Raw genomic sequence first — 23,816 nt, 5'->3', positions numbered from 1 at the left:
CTTCTTGGACGATGTGTCATTCCACCGCTCTGCTCTGATCCAGAACTGGTTTCAACACCATCAACAGTTTACAGTACTATACTTTCCACCATACTCTCTGTTTCTAAACTATTTCCACTTCAAAGGGAGAAAGGCAAACACAACAAACAAAACAATCTTATTCCCTACTTTCCTGCTATGAAAAAAACTGTTAACAAAAAGACAAAAGCTTATCTAACTCCTAACTCAGGAAAACACAGGAGAAAACAGGGGTAAAAGAAAAGGCTTCTACCTCCTACAGGGCTACCACCCACACTCATTTACTCACATATATACACAACAAAACAATACAGCATACAGACACTGGTCCTGGTTGGATGTGGGAGATTCAGTGGAGAGAGGGAGAGTGCAGTCAGTCAGCTCCTCAAGTAGGCTCCTCTCCTCACTCTGGCCAATCCCGGAGCAGCAATCAGCAGGTCCGACCTGCTATCAATCAGGCCACACACACACACTCAAGGAAGAATGCTCACATACCAGGAGGAGGAACAGACAGTGTCACACATACACACAGGGTCGTAACAAATGTTGACTGATTTGGGAATATGGAGAGAATTAAATTCTATTTTCATGAGACTGCAGCATTGGTGTTGTGTAGAGTTTTGTGAATTTATTGTCTATTTGCACTTTCTCTGTGTATTTCACTTACAGGACTCTAATTACTGACAACTGGAATTGCTAAAAGTGTTTTAGGTTAGCAAAAGCAGTGTGTAACTGGCTCAAACAGAATTAAGTCATATGAAGTGTGTGTGTTTCATATGGTAAAAAAATATATGGTTTTGATAAATAAGTGTATAGTTTTTACGAGAGTGTTTCATTTTGCAAAGGATCTGAGTGTTCTGCTGATTGGGTAGTGTTTTGAAACACCGGGCCCTGTTTTGAAAATCGTGCTTAAGCAATCGAGAAAAACTGTATTGTGCCCTAGTAAATCCCGAGGAAAATGTCTAGCTTCCCTTGTTGCCCACTAGATGACGCCACAGTTTGATTTTTAAAATGATTGTATCGCGCTATAGTTGTGGGGGGCAAATAGATAGAATGGAGAAGACAGAAGTCTTACTCTGCTCTTTAACAAAATACCACAAATGTAAACACAGATATATATATCTATAGATATATTGATATATAACTATAGAAATATATAGTAAAATAACTACACCGTCGTTTCATAGAAACAAAACATCAGTGCTTTCCAGAGGGCGCATGCGTCATGCTGGACACAGGCCGGAAGATGAGCCAGATCTTCCTCCAATAGCACATCTTCATTGAATGCGATCTTTGATGTAGCCACACTGACACTTGTTGCGGTTTCATGTGTTAGTGTCGCTTTGTGCTGCTGTGTACAGATTTCACGGCAGATGAAGGAGTTACGACTGGTGACACATTGAACCTGGGCGGTGAGTCTTTAGTTTGATCTCAGGTGTCTACAGCATGTTTCACTTTCATTCCTCTGGAGACCTCCATGGAGACTCAACACACAGTTACTGTGGTAAACTCAGCACCGTGTCCTCCTCGAACAAGTAAACAGTCCGGTTAACATTTCCGTCCCTGCACTGTGGTTTATCAGATAGGTAGCTAGCTGCTGTTCCCAGGGTTTGTGCTGCGTTTAACCGTGTGCAGCTGTGGAAGCATCTACAGTAGCATTTAGCTTGTTATGCTAGTAAGAGCTGCATAGGATACAAACCAACCCTGCAGGGTTTCAATGCTCCGCCGGCTTGTCTCCCAAACTTACATATGTCCGCGGTGTTGTGTCTCACTGTTGTGTATTACCTGAGCCACAAGGTTTCCTCAGATTGTGTTGTAGGTGCTAAAGTGAAGGGGTGTGTGCGTGTGTGCGTACGTGTATTTGTGTGTGTGTGTCAGTCTTTGACCATGTGTGTAGTCTCTCTGTAAAACAAAGATTTTATCAATATCCACGACTTTCATCATTGAATATATTCTGTGAACCAAAGCATGGGTAATATGGCCAAAACCATATAAAGACGGGGTGGAAAATAACCTCAGGTAATTTCAATAATTGTCACTTTAAATGTCACATTATTATTTAGGAGGGATTATTACTCCTGAATTAAGGCTGTGGTTTAAAACTATTCTTTTTGAGCAGAGAAGGGCAACACTTGATAAACAGCTTAACATTTGACAAATCTGAGGTTGTTGGTAATTTATTATACGGCCTCACTGTGCTTGCACAATGCACAAGCATTATATCAATATATCCTGGACTTTTGTTGTATTGTGATGATTTTTGATATTTTTTTATCGCCCAGACCTAAATCAGGTTAAGATGAGTGAGAAGCTTGAGCTAAATCATTGATCAAGCCATATTAACTTTTTGCAGACATATATTTGTTGAACAGAATAATGTGAAATGCAACTAAATCAGAAATATTATCTTTGTTATATAGTTAGTTCAACAGAGATTGGTCATAGGCCTATTTATTTTACATAGAAAAATGTCCAGCCCACATTGTGCATCTTAGTCACAATTCTTTTAAAATACAAATATGTGTTGTTATTTTTTAAAGTTAGCTAGTACACTGTCATCAGATCTTTTTTTTAAACTTACAAATATCTACATCAGTTCTTATATATATTAGTAATGGACATACATGTATACACGAGACACCTGCTTTGACTTATCGGTGTAATATTAGGCAATACTGGGAAAAAAAATATTTTTATATTGATAAAGTATATTTAGATTAATGGCAGGAAGAATCTTTTTTTTTTAACATCGCTCAATCTTACAACTAATCTCTCAAATTATTGATGAATTATTTGGCTATAAACCATCCAAAAAATGTTCATCACAGATGGCCCTTTTCCCAGCAGACATTTTGCCAAGTCACAATAATACAAAAATGAGTGATGGCTAAATTCTATTTGCTGCTTCAGTTTCAGGGTCCTGGTATTTTCCATGCTTATTTAGTGTTGTAATCCCCATGCTCTTCTTTGCACATGTATAATGACATATTTTAATGTTTGCTGTGAGAAGTGTCTGTTACCTTGAGCCCATTCATGACAAAACTATTCTAAGCACTGTAATAAAAGAAAAGGCAGTGCAGTAAACCTTCACACTTGAAAAGCTTGAACCAGAACATTTTTGTTGGAAATTTTCTTACTTAGAAAAGCGACATAAAAGATAAACAGATTTTTAAAAGCATTTCAGATTAATTTAGCTGTAAAATCAACTTATCATTTAGTCAGCTGTTTATTCCAATTTAAAGTTGGAGCAAGTCCAAGATCACTCTCCCTTAATAGTGAAAAACATGTATTGAGCACATCTCTTTAGGAAATGTTCCCTGAGATAACTTCTGGTATGACATTGCACTAAAAAAACAACTCCACTCTCAGTCAGTGTGATTAGGATTTGTTTTTGTCTTGTGATGAGGAGAGTAAAACATATTACAGCAGTGTCAGAGTGTGGAAAGTGTCTGGATGTGCAAAGTAGATTTGTCCACTCATCTCTTCTGTTCATAACATGCACAGAGAGACAGATGAGCCAACATCTGGGGCACGTCGCACATCTGCACTCAAAACAGGTCAATCTGAGGAGGCCGCTTTAGACAGGGTAAAAAGGGTGCTGTTTTAAATGATCCTTGTGGTATTTTGACCAAAATATGTTACAGACATTTCATTAAGACCCCAAGGAACCATGTCAACTGTGGTAAAATGGGCATTATATGTCTCCTTAAAGGCTTGATGAGGAATTTGGTGACATGTTTTCATTCAAGCTAACCTGTTTATTTAACAGAGCTGCAGGTGAATGATGCCTAGTTGTGTCTCTTTTTCTTTATTTCCTCTGCCAAGGACGTTATGGTTTCATCTGCGTTTGTTTGTCTGTCTGTCTGTTAGTTAGTTAACAGGATTAAACACTGAGAGGTTAGTTTCTTTACATTCCTCCTCAGGTGCTGTTAAGTTGCAGTGAAGGTCAGTGGGGAATAAGGAAGGACACTGTAAACCGAGATAGGGAGTGAGCCAGCACTGTGGCATCTCTTCCCAGGGCTGAAGGTAGGGCTGCTCGATTAATCGAAATTTAATCGTGATTACGATTATGGGGTCAGACGATCTCCAAACTACTATAATCGAGTTGAAAAGATTATTTGGCATTTTTTTCGAAAGAGCATGTGCAATTCAGTGCTTCCCCCAAAGTTTTGAACGCGGCCCAGCTGACTGGCACTCACTCTCAAGCAGCCGTAACGTGAAGGAGACGAGTTGTGTGTGTGGTGACCGGCATTTTTTTAAAAACAGCGCGAGTGGAAGTGTTCCGTACGGCGCAGCGTCCATTCTCCAGCACGCTACCGCCTGGCTGTTCACACCGGACCTGCGATTCTCCGCTTGTTGTTGTATGTAACCCGTTCAACGTAGGTGTTCGGGGGTAAATGATGATGGTCCTCATAGCCACCCCCCACCCCTCTCTTTCTCTCTCTGTCTGTGTGCTTGTAATGGGGGGGCAGATGTGGACATTTACATTTACCGGAACTGGAAGTGACTGGTACTTCCGGTTACAGTCATTTAAAGAATAAAGCATAGACTTCAGAATAAGGGCACATATTAATAATCGTTTGAATATTCGTGATTTCGATATTGTCCAAAATAATCGTGATTATGATTTTTTCCATAATCAAGCAGCCCTAGCTGAAGGCATCTACACATCTCCATCTGTTGAATGACACAGCTCCAGAAACCAAATTAATTGTTAAGGACTACATGAAGGCTACATCCACACAAATACAATCTCTGTCTAGACAAACATTTTGGATCTGTGTTGGAAGAAATCTCCGTCTATACCAACATACTTGAAAATACATCCAGGCCATTCACTAACATTGGTCATGGGTGTGCCAGTGTAAACATGAAGCAGACCGTCTACTCTGCAGTTGGTTGCTTAGTTACTTAAAATACTTCAAATGAGAAATAGCAATGAACAAAAAATAAGAACAGGGATTTATTTTCTTGGAACTAATATCAGGTGGAATTGCTACTGACATTAATTGTTAGCAACATTTTGCATCCAGCTGTTAGTCAAGTCAGGACTGATAAGACCCAATCATGAAAAAATGTGGGCGTGATATACTCGCTGTTAAACCATGCGCATGCATAGGCAACCAGTAGAGGGCACACCACAGAACTCAGACTGTTTGTAGAGTGCACTGCTCTCTTCTGTCACTTCCTGATTTGTGTGCAGTAAACATAAACTAAGATGACGGCACTCAAGGAGATTAACATTTGGCTAATGTTAAGATCAAAACAGAAATGTGGAAATGTGCTTAATTCCAGAACTGGTCATACAGCTTGTCTTCAAAACTCTGCGTTTTCTGACACTGATGACATGTCCCTAATAATGTGCCCATTTACCCTGTCAAGTACTCATAACTGTCCTGACCTTTATGTGGTTTTGACACGTTGCATTAATTTCTGAGGATATGCACAACCTACGCACCAAACGGACGCAGGATAAGTGAAGCAACCATCTTACATACATGTACGTGTAGTTATCAGCAAGTATATTTTGGGATTTAGTCTTAGTCTTACGCCGGGCCAAGGAAAGGCAGGCGCCTCCTTTCTGCCCCCCTGTTACACAATTGTGCTGTTCACAGGCCCTGCACCGATGGTTTCGCCGTTGAGTCTATTTTTTCCGCTGGTGTATCGCACCAGGAAACACACTGAAAAATGATTTTAAATGATATAAATTACATATACTTTATATGATAACTTATCAAATATGCATCCCATACATTATATTCCCCTTCTGTTGTCCTGGAGTTTTAATTTGCCCAGTTTTCCCAATCACATAATTAAATGTCCCCCTCTGCCCATTCACTACAAGAACACAAGCAGATAGACAGAGAGAGAAAGAGAGGGGTGGGTGGGGCGGAGACATTCTGTTTAGATGGCGACTGACTCTACCTCCTCAGCCACAGCTGCCCATAAATTTTTTTTATTTTTCCAGAGATTTAATATTCAGTATCAATTCCACAATTATCTGTACCAAATTCAAAACTACAGCAAAAAATAGGAAGCAGAGGGTTCTGCACAGACAAATGTGCAAGCATGCAAACACATCCCCACTCCTCCAGTTTGTGTACAAGCGGTAGTTTAAACTGACCAATGGTGTGAATATATTCATTTAAAATATCATTATGCCACTGGGGATAATAAAGGAACAGACTGAACCGTGATTTCAGTAACCTATCATTGTGAGCAGCCAGATATCATCATGTGCTGTCACTACATTAGCCTTAACAAGGTGATGTTTGCCTTTGTAAACACTTTGTTGAGCGTTGCTACAACAGCCACCATCTGCCACTGTAACGTTAACATTTCAGGATAGGCTTGCCTGTGTTTCCTTCTTTTGTTTGAAATTCTCTGTGGCACCGTTGCATACTGGTTTGTGGCTATTAGTTATTCCTGATGAGAGGATATATCTCCATACACCCTACTTGGTGAGTTGTTTCCCCCCCCCCCCCCCCCCCCCCCCCCCCCCCCACAACTCGTGTTGGATCTATTGCTGCTCCCACACTAGCTGACAATCCAAATGTTGTTATTGTTAAGTGTGCCTGCCTACTTCTGTCCAAGGTTGACATCAGACCTCAGACTTTTTGTAGGTTTATTGTAATTTTTTACCTATGGCATTATGGGTGGTACACCAGTGTCAAAATCATCACTGGTGTGATAGTGTACTACAGCATTGATTTTGTAATCAAAGTGACATCAATAGCCTAATTAGTAAACACAATCTTTTTTCTTTTATCTAATGCTCAATTGTGGTCTGAATTCTTGTCCTTATACAGTATATCTTGTAGCATCCTTCATTCAAGGTGCATAGTAGTAAGGCTGAGGCAGTCAATCAAAGCATAGTGAGGTTGTGTCCTTAAGCCCAGACATTCAAATTCAACTCCAAACAGCGTATTTACGCAATATTTTAAATTTCCTTTCCCGGAAATAGCAATGCTAGCGGAAGTAGCGGTGCTACCGCACACCCCTTGCATGCCCTTGGGCAGGAGCTTGTGCGGTGTGTGCGTGGGAAAGTAAATGTGGCCCCAGAGGAGGATGTCAGTGTGAGTCTGCAGTCCATAGATGTTTGAATGTTGACACCTGGCTATGTCAGATGCCATTTTTTTAACCTATGACTCATCACACCTATACAGTGCAGGCCTGTCTGATATGTTAGATCATAGGACAAAGTGTCATTAGATGTGATGACAGACCTTGTACTCTGCAGTATTTTTTTATTTGCTAACAAACTCTGATGGCTAATACCATGCACTCCATTTGCATTATTTTGGGTAAGAGTCCAATACTAGCCTTTTTCATCTTCTATTATTAACGTATTATAATATGAACTGGCTTAAGCAGACTTTGCTCACAAACATACTTATTTGGGAATAACCTTTAAAGGATATACAAATGTTCTTATTGTATTATTACAGGGAGAAGTCAGGCACTGAGTGTGAGTGTTACAACTAGTCTGTTTGTCTTTGGATGCGACCTAACAGTTCCTGTCCTGTTGCCAGTAGAAGGCTCTCCTGTGGTTCCCAGTGGTGGTAGATCTTTAAGTTTTACACATCTTTACTTCTTACATTCGAACACATGTCAGCTGTACACACCAGCTGGCAGTTACACTCAACTCTGTATGTGTGTCTGTACATCTCTTTCTGTCCATCTGTTTGTCTGGAATGACTTTCCTTCATTAGGATCAGATAGAAATGCAGAGACCAACTGCCGATGTCTAACAATCTGATGATGGGCTTCAGGGCCTGATGCTAAATAAAGCAGAATATTTCTGTTTCATCATAAAAGTGCAGCAAATGATTTGAGTGGAGTCAGTGCTGCATTTGACTGTTGGTCGACTGAAAAGTGTATGGATCAGCCAAAATCTGAAGAAGACTGATTAGCTTTGTGGAGCCTGCAACAGTTTTCGGTTCAATTTCGCGCTCATCCACATTATGTTCATGCACAGCAGGCTGTGTGTTGTCAGTTATCAAACCCAATATACCCTATTAGCTCAGCATAAAACAACAGACAGGCACAGTTAGCAACAGGTTGGTGAAAATTGTCGAGCATATAATAGCCAATGAGACAGATGTCTCCCCGTAAGGTATTTGTGGAATATGTGCAAAACAGAGACATACTAGACATATGCAACTTGTAACATGAGAGAAGTTTCGTCGACAAATTTACCCAATCCAAAGGAGCAATGTACTGGTGACCCGCTTGGTCACTAGAGACAAATATGGGACCCTGTTTTATATTTATTTGCACATCACAAGCAACGTCAGTCGTGAGACAGTACACTAGCACCATTAGAGGAAGTGACCATTTTGAAACAGGCCCCATTATCCTAGATATATACCATGCATCTGCTCAGAGGCAAAGTAAATGACTCAATTCCCCAATGTAAGTAATCCCACTGAAAGTAGTTTTGGCAAACACCTCTTTCAACATCACCCAGGTGCTCTCAGTAAGTGTGGAACAACGGATCCACTGGGGACACATGTATCATAGTGCAGCCATACGAACTGTCTTAATGGGTTGCAGCTGTGGCATTTCACAGTCATCTCTCTTTGTATGTCATTCTGCCTGCTCTTTATGTGGCTTCAAACTCACTTCCAGCACAGCGCAGTGTGGGCTTCCCATTAAAAACTCAACTGGGATTATGTACAGTTACAGTTGTTTGTATCCTCAGTGGGAGTAAGAACCCCACTCATCTCCCTGTCTGAGTTGTTGTGTAATGTTATGTGGATTTGTTCCCAGTAACTTGACTTGAAAAAATCCTCCTCTATAATTTGCTTCCATATTTTTTTTTAATTATCAATATCATTGTCAGAATGAAGTCTGATTGGTCAATGTTTAATAGCCTCAATCCCAATATTGGATCGGGGGGGGGGCCGGGGTTCACCCATTACAGTACAGTACATTACATTACATTAACTCACAAGTGCATTCAACCATGAGGGGACAAACCAAGAACAGCAAAAACCATGTAAGTACATTCACTTCAAAAAAGCCAAACAACAAGTGCCACATGTAAGTGTAATACAAAGTGCTATTAAAACTAAACTTAATGCTTTTCATATAAACACCAGAGTTGACGGTGGTTACAAGACATAATTTTCTTAACCAAGGTGTAGTCGGAAGAGATGTGTTTTTTTTCTTCTGCGGTGGAAGATGTGTAGCCTTTCTGCTATCCTGATGTCAATGGGGAGCTTGTTCCACTATTTAGGAGCCAGGACAGCAAACAGTCTAGCCCAGGGGTGTCAAACATAAGGCCCTGTATGAGGCGGAACTAATGTTTTGACATCGGCATCTCTTTAACAGTCGAACAGTAAACAAATCGTTCTTTCGCCTTAGCCAGGGGTTGGCAACCCGCGGCTCTGCAGCGGCTCCCTGTACAGTGTTGTGCATGTCGAGCATATCTCACATTCACGTTAATTTGTTAAATCATCATCGTATCAACCCAGCATGAAATACCAGGGGTCTCATTTATAAAAGAGTGTGTAGGATTCATACTGAAAGTGTACGTACTTACAATACCCGGAAATGGCGTACGCAAAAGATAATTCCGATTTATAAAACTGGGCGCATGCCCACCGGAACGCAATGTTCGCTTTATAGATCCCAGTCCACCTGTAAACATTTGTACGTGGATCTGCCTTCAAATCCGCCCCCCACCCACCACTTTCAACCATAAATGGTCAATGAAAAGCACGGCATGAATAATTAATTATTATTCATGCCGTGATTTCTTAAATCTATAACTCCCCAGTGAAATGGAATCTAAATGTAATTTGCTGTGAGTTTTTTAATATATTTTTTAATTAAAAGGCTCATGTGGAGCAGATATATCGCGTGTGCAAAACTAAGCTGTTCGTTTTAATGTAAACGATGAATTGGATCAATAATCTGCTTCAGTTCACCACCTCACATCTGCATCGCCACTTTCCTGTCTCCAAAACATTCGTACGCATGGGTCAGAGTTTGCGCGTAACAACGCAAATTCTCCCGTCAAGTTTGTTTTTATAAATCCCAACGTTTGCGTGAGAAGTGGCGTACGCACGGTTATAAATGAGACCCCAGGAGGGGGAAATGTGTGTGTGTGTGTGTCCAGACAGCACACACACACACAGGCCCCGGGGCTCTGCCCCCACTCACTCGCTCAGAGACGCACACAGTCACTACGTTTACATGATGGCATAAACCCGATTTCGGCTGAAGCCCGGTTTCTCTATCCATGGGGGGTTAACTGCTCTATCTCAGGGTACATGGCACCCCGCTACGATAGGTGGCGCTGTTTTCATTACAGCTAGTGGTGATACAGCGGGGGAGGGAGGGGGGAGGCAGGATCTCAAGCATGCGCAAAGACGTCATCTCCAGTTGTTGTCTAGCTTCCAGAGTTACATGCGCGCGTTGTCCGATATACAGCCAAATCCGATCACTTATCTGGTGATCTTTTGTTATCTTTTGTTCACAGTGAATGAAGGAGGACATGAGGAGAGACTAGTGTGTATTTTAGGTCTGAAAACTCTGGCAGCTGACAGTATGAGACCCAACAAATTAAAAAGACACCCCAGTCACATACATGTGTTCTTTTTGATTGAGCTTTATCATCTTTGACAAAGTGATTATAATTTATTTATTTTTACTCTATTTTTGAAAAAGTACACACTGATGGAGGAATGTAGTGATAAATGTCACCAAACGTACTTCAATTAAGTTGAAATAAGCAAAGTTGAAACAGATTAACAGAAATAAATATTGCATGTTTTAATATATCTGTTTCCTACCATCATTGTTGTGGAAATCATTGTTAATAATTATTGTGAGAAATAATTAAATTAATGTGATCAGTTTCTTCACATAAAGTATTATTATTAAAAGGTGATCTTTGCAACTTTGTTATTCAGGAAGTTTGTATCAAACAAGTAGCCCTTCGTACTACTCAGTACCTTTGAAGTAGGTCTCAGTTTCAAAAAGGTGGGTGACCCCTGCCATAGACCATCGGTTCCCAAATTGGAGTTCGGGGTAAGCGAAGTGGTTCAGGGGGTACGCAGTGGTGTGTACGGAGCCCCGGGGGGCTGGAATCCCACCTTGCGCGCGCCGGCCCTCACCTTTCACTTTCAATGCGTGCGTTCATTTTGGAAAAGCAGGCATTAATAGTAACAAAATGCTTTCGGAAGTTGTGATGAGTGTGTGTTTTGTGATCTGCAAATGAAAACTATAATAACTGGTTTTAATGATCATTTGTGAATAAATCTGTGAATTTTATTATAATGGTTAGAATTTCTAAATAAATTGTGGGTCAGGAAATATGCAATTGCAAATGCTAATTTAACACCATAAAATAATCAAATATTTTAGAAAAATAGGCTTGTGCAGACTGCATTCACTCATTAATGAATTAGTTTTGTTCTAAACCCCTTGAGAGACTTATTATTTGGAAGTGGGGTTTATATCACAGAGGTTGCTATAATAACACTTCTGGAAATCTTCTGCCCTCTGTCATAAAACAGAACTAATGAAATTCTGCCAGAACACAATATCATGGATATTAAACTCCCCCTACAGAATTAGGCCTTTCTGTTTTTACTTACGTTTGTACAGTTTGTTATGTTAAAGCCACATTTATGACCATAATTAACATATTACATCCATAAACCTGTCAATGCAGGTGAATATACATATGTAAATGCACACGTTCATACACATTCACACACAATTTGAGCCCACATTCTCTTTATATAATGTTCCAGTTTTCCACCCTGTGTACAGTAGAGGAGAGGTGGGATGAAAGCTTCGCAGAGCGACAGTTACATGAGAGAGTAATGGTAATGAGTGGGCTTGAAACAGTGACAGCTGGTCTGCATCAAGTAGGGGAGCGCAAGAGAAGCTGTAAATAAAAGGAGGTTACATGTGGGAGTATACCTCAGCGAACATGGTAGGACGACAGCTCGCTGGAGCCACAGCCCAGTTTTATTGAGCAGATGAGCGAATCAATGATGAAGCGTGTCTTGTCCAGACACCTACACTACCTGGACTGCAGCCCTATGAGATTGACAATGCATTGTTATGTCTTTCTCTGTTTTTCTCCCTGTGTTATTTTGTTTTTAATACCTGCTGCCATTTCTGTATCCATCCCTGAGCTTTTTATATTTGAGAAGTGAAAGACTTTACCGGCCATTCCTAAGTGACAAGAAGACCATTACCATACAGTTAATATGATAATTTATACATTTTACCCTAGATAAATGTAGTGTATTCCGCACATCCTGGAAAGCAGGGCCATGTAGTGTGTGTCACCTGTTCTTCAAGGATAATCACAGACACTGGTAATGAAGAAAATATTCTGTGCCTGCTCCTGTTTTCAAGTTGAAATTAAACATTTTAACTCAGCACACACACATCAAAAGATTTATTCCTCTCAAATTTTTTCCAATCTTTTAAAAAGAATCAATGTTGGTGAGCTTTCCTTTTTTTGTCAAGACCTGACCTGCGTGGAATATTAAGATGCTAATTACTTAAGATGATTATTGCTCACTTGATTATTGATCTAAAAGTCAGATCGTCTTGAACGTCAAAAGACCACAAACACCGTTAGTAATAAGGGAGCATGCAGCCAGTGTGCTGATTGCTAGAACGTCAACCAGAGCAGTGTCTGCAAAACTGAATATCTATCAGTCAGCTGTCAGCCATCAAAAGAGTTTCCAAGTGTTTGGCAGCACTAGTAGGAATCATCTGCATGTCCACCAACCACATGTCACCAAGCAACACAAAATTCACACTGGTTTGTGAAAATCGGACTACTGACACCCAATGTTGTTTAGCTGCCTGTACTAAATCCCTGAGATGTGATAATATTGGAGTTCGGTCCCGTCTACTTGATTCACGTTGCTGTAATCGGGGAAAACATTGGACTTGCTTAGTTTTATCTTGGGCTTGAACAGATTCAAACAGAAATATGTATATGTGCTCCTTATGTCAACTTCCTTGGCAAGTTTTGTCGGTAGATTTGTTCTTGGAAAATTAAATGTGCTGTAAATTTTCTAATTTGAAAATCTGCATTTAAATTCTGTCAGTATATCATTTTTTAAGAAAACAAATACCAAAGTTAAGCTGATTACAAGAATAGCAATAAGTGCAACACCTGAAGAATTTTAGAAATATGTGGGTCAGACTGTCTCATATTAAATGTGAAATATCTGTCAATAACAGCATTAACAGTAGGGATGGGGGTAAAATCGATTCAGTTACAAATCGCGATTCTTGTGAATGACGATTTTAAAACGATATGCTGCCTCCCAAATCGATTTTTAAAATCAACATCACCCCGGAGCATGTTGACCAGCTCTTGTTTTTGCACAAGAATCTAAACATACCCAAGCACTAGCTTTGCATCGGCTACATGCAAACAACAATAGCCTACTTCTTGTTTATTTCAAAGTTTATATTTTAAGTAAACTTTTATTCATTCTATTTAATTTACCTTTTATTTATTGTTTAAATGTAGCCTAAGTGGCATACATTTCTTAATCTGTCAGTTTGTGTGCAGTTGACAGGGGCTATACAATAATAAGGCACATTTTTATTTATTTTCTCTATTGGCTGCCCGGCAGTCATTAAGTTAATGTTAATATTTGAAATAAAACTGGTAAAGCTCTAAGTGAATTTGACTGTGTTGTATTTGAAGGAATGATTCAACATTTTTCCATGGTCCAGTATTTAAAAAAAAAAAAATAACCAAAAGAAATCCCAGGAAATTGCAATACCGAATCGCAATACTTACAGAATCGCAATACCCACAGAAATCGCAATACATATCGTATCGCCACCTAAGTATCGTGATAGTATCGTATCGGGAGATCCCTGCCGATTCCCGTCCCTAATTAACAGTAGGGCGTCATATCAAGGTCATAGATTATGTAAATACCTATATTGGCAAAAAGTGCGTCTAGGCGTTGTATGAAAGCTGGCTGTGCTTTCAGAGTTTTCAGATGCGCGACATGCACAACACTGTACAGGGAGCCGCGGGTTGCCGACCTCTGGCTAAGGCGAAAGAACAATTTGTTTACTGTTCGACTGTTAAAGAGATACCGATGTCAAAACATTAGTTCCGCCTCACATTTCCCCCTCCCGGTTGCGGGCCCCACCAGTTTGAGAATCACTGGCATAGAGTGAGATGGCTGTTTGACTTTTTTAAAATTTTTAAAATTTAAAATTTAATGTTTTCTTTTTTTCTTCATTTTTTAAATTTCTAAATTCAGAGCAAGCTGAAATGGGAAAAAAAAAACGCCCACGGTCATCTCGCATAGGTCGCCAATAGTCCTGACCGGACGCAGAGCTGTTCTCTTCGGACCCAGACACTGTTATTAGATTATGATGGAGCGTTTCTATTTCTCGCATTTACGATTTATTTCAACCTGCGCAGCTTTTTCCGTCTTTGAGGTATTAAATCCTGTAAGCACACGGTAGAGTTCACTTATCTCATTGAACACAGAGAAAGTGTTTTTTAGTTTAATGTTTGTTAAGATTGTTTATATGTTAAAGGTAGTTATAGATTAAGATAATAGAAGAAAAGGGGAAACTCAAACCAAAACCAAATCTTTTTATTTATACTTTCTAAAATCAATCAATCTTTCAAACTTTATTTGTATAGCCCACATTCACAAATCACAATTCGTCTCATAGGGCTTTAACATTGTGTAACATCCTCTGCCCTTAACCCTCAACAAGAGTAAGGAAAAACTACTAAAAACCCTTTTAGGTAAAAATATGTAGAAACCTCAGAGAGAGCCACATGTGAGGGATCCCTCTCCCAGGACGGACAGAAGTGCAATAGATGTCAAGTGTAGGAAAACATCATCGGGATTTAAGTTTTTTAGCAGCATCGATGAGGGTAAACATTTTTGAAGGATAACTTCAATACTATATGTCAAGCAGTCCTGCTGCAGTCATAGTCTCTGGTCAGCAGCCAGCGAGATCACGATCCAGCATCAGGATGAGATCCACTATAGTCGACAGTCATTGTCCACTGTCGCCAGTTAGGATCCATCATCAGCCGCCGCCTCCGTCGTGGTCCACCATCATCCGATGCCAACGCGACAAAGGATCCTCCATTACCACTACGATCAGTTGTCACGATACAGAATCCACCAAACTGGATCCACCATTGCGACCTCTGACACGCGATCCACAATCATAATCCATGGTGCGGCCACAGCTGTGGCCCTGCATCTGCGGGCGATAAGGCACAGAAACTCCGGGAAAGGGGTCTAGTTAGTAACATGTACTGATGAGATAAGAATAACTTTGATGTGATAAGTATGGAGAAGAGGAAGGAGAAGCAGGAAAGAGAAGCTCCGTGTGTCTTGGGTCATAAATTCCCTGTGCGTCTTAGCGTCGTCAGGGGTTTTTGCCTTTTAATCAATGATACAATGATACAGGCCGAACTTGAGGCTACACTGAGGCTCAAGGTAAATCTGACTGGCTACTGGTTTGTATGGTAGTACGATGAAAACCATGTGGCCCACTCAGTAGATCAGACATCAATACCTCTATGCCTTTTTAAACTAAACGCTTCCTATTTTGGAACATAGGACGAGTTACTTTCTGCCGCACTAATTAGCTCTAACTATAAGCTTTATCATAAAGGAAGGTTTTAAGCCTATTCTCAAACAAACAGAGCGTGTCTGCTTCCCGAACTGACAGTGAGAGATTATTCCACAGGAGTGGGGCTTGATGGCTAAAAGCTCTGGCTCCTACTACTTTTAGAGACTTCAGGGACGACAAGTAAACCTGAGTTCTGGGATCGGTGTGGTCTAGTAGGTTGATATGGTACTAACATCTCTTTAAGGTAAAAAGGTGCCATATTATTAAGGGCCTTGAAGGTGAGGAGGAGAATTTTAAATTCTATTCTTGATTTAACAGGAAGCCAGTGTAGCGATGCTAATACTGGAGAAATGTGATCTCTTTTCTTGGTTCTCGTCAGGACACGTGCTGCGGCATTTTGGACAAGCTGCAGAGTCTTTAACGACTTACTGCTGGAGCCTGATAATAATGAATTACAATAGTCCAGTCTCGATGTAAAATCAAGAACTTTATTTTAAGATACCTTTTTTAAAAGCGGTTTATTTATTTATTAGTTAAATGTATTATTATTGAATTTGCACAGTGTATTGACATACCCCTAAAAAGTTGGTTTGCATTTATTTTGTTGTTGGACAGCTAAATGTAGATTGATATATTCCTTTATTTGATCGGAGCAAGCTATGGCACTTATTTTATTTTTTTTGCTGAATAGTAATGCCTTGCAGTGCATACTTAGTTTTTTATCAGATTTGTTTGTATTTACATTTCATTTAACTGACGCTGTTATCCAAAGCGACTTACAACAAATGCATTCAACCATGGAACAAGGAACAACAAGAATCAAGAAAGTTAAATTTTCTTCAAGAAAGACATTTGTCTATTCAAGAGAAGATCCTTAAATAAATAAAAATGAGTTTTATACAAAAATATTTTTGATAAATTCATTAATATATTAATCGAGTAATAAAAAACAATCGTTTCATTATGCCAAAAAATTATTGTAAGTTTAATCGATAAAAAAAATAATTAATAGGTGCAGCCCTAGTCAACAGTGAGTGCTGCTATAAGCTGCACTGGTGATTTGCTTTTGGGCTAACTCATATACATTTTTAATTATTCGTAATTTTCATTCAATTGGTGCCGCACCACAATATGATGGTGGAATGACAAATGGTATTCTATTCAATATGAATAGCACATTAGGGCTGCCTGATTAATCGAAATTTAATCGTGATTACGATTATGGGGTCAGACGATCTCCAAACTACTATAATCGAGTTGAAACGATTATTTGGCATTTTTTTCGAAAGAGACGCGGATGCACAATGGAAACCTCTTTGTCAATAAGAAATACTCACACTGACCACGAGCATAGCTTGATGGAAGCTGACAATTGCTAAATCATGTCTAAGCTTTTGGATTTCGTAATTAGCTTGTTGAGCTGTGGGGTTTGGTCATTCATAAGGATATTTATCTTTTTGAATAATGGAAATGGAGCCCAAAGGTTTGCATCTAATAAAATGGTAATCCCTTGATTTATTGCTTCTTCCTGCTCATTTGACATTGCTGCCAATGTTTTTGATGTTTTGCACACACACTAGGGGCTTTTGCTCTCTTGGAGTTAAGTGTTCTTGTTTTTACACCAGATTCTAGCTGCTTTTTTCTACCTACTCTATCCGTGGAACATGTTGCCATGGCACCAGTGAAAAGGCTGAGGTCTCTTTCTTGTCACAATTTGTTCAAAGACAACCTTATATTTCCAAACCCTCTGTGTCTCTCTATCTCTCTGTACTTTTATTTCCATTTATTTATTTCTCCTCTACCCAGAGACCATGTGTCTTCGCAGGGGAGCTGACCACTCCCTCTGAGTCAAAAACCACATCGTCTTTAAAAAAAACACACACACCCCCACTGGTGTGGTGGTTAAAATATTGCTTTTATTACAAGAAACAGGATCCCAATTGTCTTCCAATTTGTTGAATAGAAATAAGAACTTTATATTCTTATAAAGGGCGGCTGTGGCTGAGGGGTAGAGTGGTCGTCCTCCAACCTGAAGGTCGGCGGTTCGATCCCCAGTCTGAACCATCTGCATGCCGAAGTGTCCTTGGGCAAGATGCTGAACCCTCAATAGCCCCCCATAGAATAACAAAGTGCTGCAAGTAGATGCACTGTATGAATGTGTGTGTGAATGGGTGAATGTGTAACTGTACTGTAAAGCGCTTTGAGTGGTCATCATCAGACTAGAAAAGCGCTATATAAATACAAATCCATTTACCATATTGAATCAAAATATAATAAATCCTGATACTGTCAACAAATACATATTTAAAATAATAATAATAAATAAATGTGTAAAGTATTAAAAAAGGACAATGAAATTAAGTTCCAGCAATGTTTGTGATTTATTGCCCTTTTATGTGCTGCTTCAGCTGTTGAGCAGAATGTCGGCTTCTTCTACCTTCCTCAAGAGCACTAGCGGATCAGCCAAAACTGCACCTACTGCTCCTACAACCTTTTGTAAATAATTCTTTATTGGATTTGTTTATTTATTTCGAACATTTAAAAAGTAAATATATGTAGACAAAACACCAATGAATAATAAACAGCCCTACTCCTAATTAATATCAATACATCAATAATTCAATTCAGAACATAAATGCACCCTCCTCCTCAGTGATCCTTCCCAGATTACACCATTGGGCTGCATGTACCAACTACATTGCCCCCTATACAGTGTGAAAAATAAGAAACCATTAGCAACAGTATCACCCTTACCGTGCTTTACATTTGCCTTCCACGTAACTTTACCTCGCAAAAATAATTTCTTGGTAAATCATTTTGAAGTGTGATGTTTTAACTATGTTGGATTTCATCAACTAGTGCATTCCACAAAATCACCCCACAAATTGGTATGCACATGCTTTAAGAGTGGTGTGAAAACATAGTTGTTTAAAGTTAAATTTCCCTCTTAAGTTTAAACTTTAACTATCTGTCCATAAACATGATTTGTATGTTGCCAGTAAGTAAATAATTTCTTGCATTGTAAATGATAAGTGCTGTATTAAGTTCGACAAGATCCCTGAATTTCAATGCATGTGAAAATAGGTTGTTAGTGTGTTCTCGATTTCCAACGTTGTGTACAATCCTCATGACTCTTTTTTGAAGTATGAATAATGGTTGCATGGTGCATTTGTAGGTGTTTCCTCATACCTCTACAAAATAATTAAAATATGGTAATACAAGAGAACAGTGCAGAGTATACAATGTTTTGTGGTCCAGTATGTGTCTGGCTTTGAACTCCAATGCTCCTTGCCAACTTTGCTTGTATTTGATATGTGGTTATCATCATATCCTGAAATATATTTTTAGTCACTCTTTCAATGATGACATTATCTTTAATTATTTGAACTTCTTGAATTGTTTTACGATTTCCAAACATCATAAGTTTGGTTTTGTTCAAATTTAATGACAATTTGTTTGATAGTTTACCCTTTTCTGATGTGCTATAAAGTTTCTTCGGAGCAGAAAATATTTGTATTTGTTTTAATATGGCATGATCTATGGTGTCAAATGCTTTTTTAAAATCAATAAATATTCTCAGTGCATATTTTTTATTATCCATACCATTGGTATATTTCCATTGGTTAGTTCCATTAGTGCAATAGATGTGATCTGTTTGTTCTAAAACCATATTGACTGTCCAACAACAGTTTGTGTTAAAATAATCCAACCTTTCAATAAAACCTTCAATAGTTTAGAGAACTGTGGAAGTAGCAATATAATAATTGGTGAAGTAATGTTTGGGTTAGGGCTTAGGTTTAACCCTAACCCTAGCCCACCAGATTTATACAAAGGAATAAATACCGCTTTTTCAGTTGTGATTGCAGAAATAGGTTAGTGGGTTTACAATTACATCAATGATTTTCTTTACTAGAGTTGGATCATTTTCATTAGTCAGTAGACATTTTTCTTTTCCATTATCAATAATAATCAGTGATAAACTAAATATCCTTTTCTTTTAATACTGTTTAATAAATTCCATATGCCATTAATATTACTTTTGTTATTTTGTAATGTTTTGTCCGATAGCTTTTCTATCTGATATCCCACCTATCGAGCAGCCAGAAAACCAATTGGATGTGAGCCCCCCGAACGGTGTCCCGTATTAGGGAACATAAGAAAGCTCCTGATGTTCTACGCTTCTTTTGGAAATGAATGAGAGTTGCATGGGTGAAACAAATCATACCCAAAGCTTAGGGCAGAGCTGGCGGAGTACTGATACCAAAAGAGGAGGAACATCAAACATCAGCCAATTTTGACCCATCAAACATCAGCCAATTTTGACCCATCAGTCTTCTCAATGTTCTTCTTTAGTGACATAGCCCAAAGACTGACAAGCTATCTTGTAAAGAACACTAAGTGGTGGATACAACGTTCCAAAAAGCTGGAATTCTCGGGTTCTCTGGATGTTTAAAACACACTAGCATGATCAGGCACAAAATCGTATCAGCCAGGAGTGACAAGAGAGATCTACATGTCATCTTTCTTGATCACACTAATGTATTTGGGTCAGTACCACATAGTGTCGCCTGGCCTGCTTTCGCCTTCTTTAAAGTAACAGAGCCCTCATGAATTTGATTAAAGCCCACTTCAAAGATCTGGGAGCAGGTCCAGAAACTGAAGTAGGGCAGGGTAGAACCCTTTGGAACAAGGCAACTCCTTCAGAGTGGCGAAAATTGGTAGTCCTGGAAATCCAGCATCAGGAAGAAGCAGCAAGATGTGCAAAGGCTGTCACTCAAGCAAAACAGGGGCAGTGCATGAAATGGGACGTCATAGAGAAAACAAAGATCAGCTGGAAGGACCTGTGGGGAATGGAAGCAAACAGGATTAGCCTTCTGTTTAGAGCAACCTATGACGTCCTTCCCTCACCCAAAAACCTTCACTAGTGGTTGAACGAAGATCCATCCTGCCTACTATTCTCAACTCCACCTACTCTTGGGCACATCCTGCAGAAAAGGCTTTCCTGCAGAACGCTGCAGTTAATGGCTCTTGATCAGTATGAAAGATCCCAAATGGGCCCTAAGATGCACCCAGGTTTGATCAACCTATGGTGGGCCTGCCTTAGAAGAGGGTGTGATTAAACATGTCCCTGACATCCGCTGGTGGTCACTAACACCTGATAACATCAACTGGCGGTAGGCATTAATTAGTGTGTTAGAACATACAGGGGATATTCAGTGTGTGGTTTAAATAGGCATAGAGGTAATGATGACTGACCTACTGAGCGGGCCACATGGCTTTCATAGTACTGCCATACAAGCCATTAGCCAGTCCGATTTACCTTTAGCCTCAGTGTACCCTCAAGTTCGGCTTGTATCGTTGATCACATGGCCAAAACAATCCAGTGCTCACTCTCTTATATTTAATTTTATTATCTTTCATTTCCTTCTCAATATCACAGTCATGAATTGTAAACACTGGCAAATGGTCACTATGTCATTTATAAATAGCACGGTTACTATATTTTTTTCCATATTATTTATAAATATATTGTCTAAAAGTAGCACAGTGTGATGTTATCCTGCTTGGCTTAGTGATTGTTGTATATGGGCTCATGCTGTACATTGTGTCTGTATTATCATCAGTCATTTTGTGTTTGTCATTGGATTTGGTTGCAACACTGTTTACACCTGAGACTCCACAAGTCTTCTGTGGAATCAAACACATACCCCAACCCGCCATCAGCACAGTGGTGAGTCGATAATGAGTGAACCTTCATTTATGGGTAAACCATCCCTTTAAGTAGTTTATTAGGGCTATGGCTTGTACACAATCATCTTTACAAAAGGCTAGGGCAGGGGTCGGCAACCTTAACCATCAAAGAGCCATTTTGCCCTCTCTTCCACCAAATAAAATTTGGCTTGAACCGCATAACGTATTTGATAACACAGCTTATAAGGTTTTATATATAGTTATACTCAGTGTTGTGCCAGGTCACACTTAAAATTAACTAGTTCAAAGTTCAGTTAATGCAGACTAGATCAGGTTCATAGTTTATTTTTCAACTAAGTTCCAGATTCCAAAAATAAACTGGTTCACGTTCATTTGTTCTATTTTTTATCACAAAGATCACAAAGTTACGATCATGTGTTTAGTTATTTATCAATGGTGTCGGATCATGTCTGCATGTCGCTCCGCTCACAACACAGTCCTGAGTGTGCGTCACGTCTCGTTTTGTACTGTGGTAAGTTTGCAAAGTAACATCAAAACTAGCTTGATGAATTTTGCTTTCCTTAGCACTGATGAAGTGAAAGATTTTTAGCTATAAGTGTGCTTGGAGAAAAAAGGTTGCATTTAATTAAAGAAAACCTCTCAAGCTTTTATGCACGGGGCTGGATCAATCATGCTTTTAGGTTTGTGTTGCAGCCAGTAATACATAAAAAATGTACATTGTACAAAAATGTACAAAAAATGTTTTATTCGGTGTTTGTACCAGTTTTGATGGTTTGTTTGTTCTGAAGAGGTGAAGAACTCTGTGGATAACTCTGCTCCCAGTAATAATGTGTGGTGTTATTAGAGAGAGCATGAGGGATGTTAATGGACAGGACCCTGGGGGTTGTGTTCCCCATCCGCTGCAAAATGGAAGCTAGCTTTCCTTATATTTTTCCCAGGCAACCAACAGGAAATGGCTTAAATGGCATTGTATTGTCATAGCTGAGAGAAACGCATTTAGCTTTGTATGTTTAATTATTATGAAATGACTCAAAAGCACAATAATGAACTGAAGTCCTCCATTCTGGAAAAGATTAACCATTGTCAGATATGTGCTGAACTCTGCAGATTCTCCGATACAATATAATATATCTCATATTATTGTATAATATACAATATAAATAACTCAGATTGAAGTGGTGTCACACATGTAGAAAACACCAACAAAGATGTTAAGATAGTATGTGGTTATAATAACCGACACAGGCGTAGAATTTGTTGCTGTTGTGAACTCTTCTGAGCATAGTACCCCCTGCAGCGTTTTGTGTGTATTGATAGGCAAACTGTGGTAAGAGTCTTGACACAGTTCTCTGGACATCCTCCGCAGGACATGCCGTAAAAAAAGCTTCATATACTCCACACGTTCTATCTAGTTTACTGCTCAGTTCATTGGTCAATATGAATTGGTATTATTATAAATGTTCATTCTTCAGACAGTCGCCAATGTTACTCTCCTTAATAGAAAAGCACTAAATCAATAACATTCCAGAATCTGTCCAGTATTTTTGAAGCAGGAAGGACAGACTACCTGCGAAAACCAGATTTTACATTTTTGAAGTCACCCAACCCAATGGAGACTGCTAGGTCTAATTTATTTTATGTCTACTGATTGTTAGGAGTCACATATTTGATGGTTTGGTTGCATTTAGTTGAAACAAATCACAAAAAGTTGAGTTTTGTGTATTTTTTGCCATATCAGCATGATGGCTGCATGAATGGCAATTTTAGTTAATAAGAAAATAACAATGTGTTAATCAGGATTTAATTTGCAAAACTCCAAGCAACGCCAAGAAGACGCTGTCTTGGAAAAACAATGAAAGACAGAAAGAGAGAATGCTTTCATCAGACTTTATTCCTAGATGCCATAGTATTAGCATGGTTGTAAGCTCTTGTTTAACTAATTGGAACATTTTCCCTCGTTTTCCACAGATCCGACTGCTGTCTGATCGGCAGAAATTATACTGTGAGAGACCAAGACGCTAAAGGTTTGCACAAAAAAGATTTAAATCAGATTTTAACATTAATCTGTAATTTGATCTTCAGGGAATCATCCTGGATAGACGGCATTATTGTGTTGTTTTTTTATTTTGTGAATGCAGAAATCATTGGGGCAGTAAGGAGGGACACACTGCTCATTGGTTGTGTTGGTTCAAAGATTTTTGTATGACATGAAGGACATTTTGACATATGACAGCATTAGAAGAGTATATTGAATGAAATTGAGACTTATTATTTTCTTACCCCAGATCAATATGGGGATCTGCTTAGGGCTGCTGCTTAGGGCTGCTGCACACAGATATTTCAAAAAGTGGGAGACCACAGACATAATAATAATAAACTAAGCAGTTTTCAAAACAAATTCAAAAAGGGCTTTGCAAAGTTAAAACAAGATCAAATATGTAAATACATGTATAAATACGTATGTT

General features: G+C 39.1%; 1 protein-coding gene across 2 annotated transcripts in view; it reads left to right on the top strand.

Moving 5' to 3' along the window:
• The first annotated feature begins 1,278 nt into the window (after positions 1 to 1,278).
• LOC133014233 (neurocalcin-delta A) overlaps positions 1,279 to 23,816 on the top strand; it is an 82,147-nt gene continuing 59,609 nt past the window's right edge. Inside the window, exons 1-2 of one of the 2 annotated variants that reach the window (XM_061081421.1) lie at positions 1,279 to 1,430; positions 23,320 to 23,375. The gene's annotated coding sequence lies outside the window, so the exon portion shown is untranslated. The remainder of the gene's footprint in view (positions 1,431 to 23,319; positions 23,376 to 23,816) is intronic. The other variant, XM_061081423.1, reaches the window with a different exon arrangement.

Source organism: Limanda limanda, chromosome 11 (genome assembly GCF_963576545.1).
Source record: "Limanda limanda chromosome 11, fLimLim1.1, whole genome shotgun sequence".
Lineage (NCBI taxonomy): Eukaryota > Metazoa > Chordata > Actinopteri > Pleuronectiformes > Pleuronectidae > Limanda > Limanda limanda.
The sequence above is the reverse complement of the archived record's forward strand: the minus strand, read 5'-3'. Positions and strand labels throughout refer to the sequence as shown.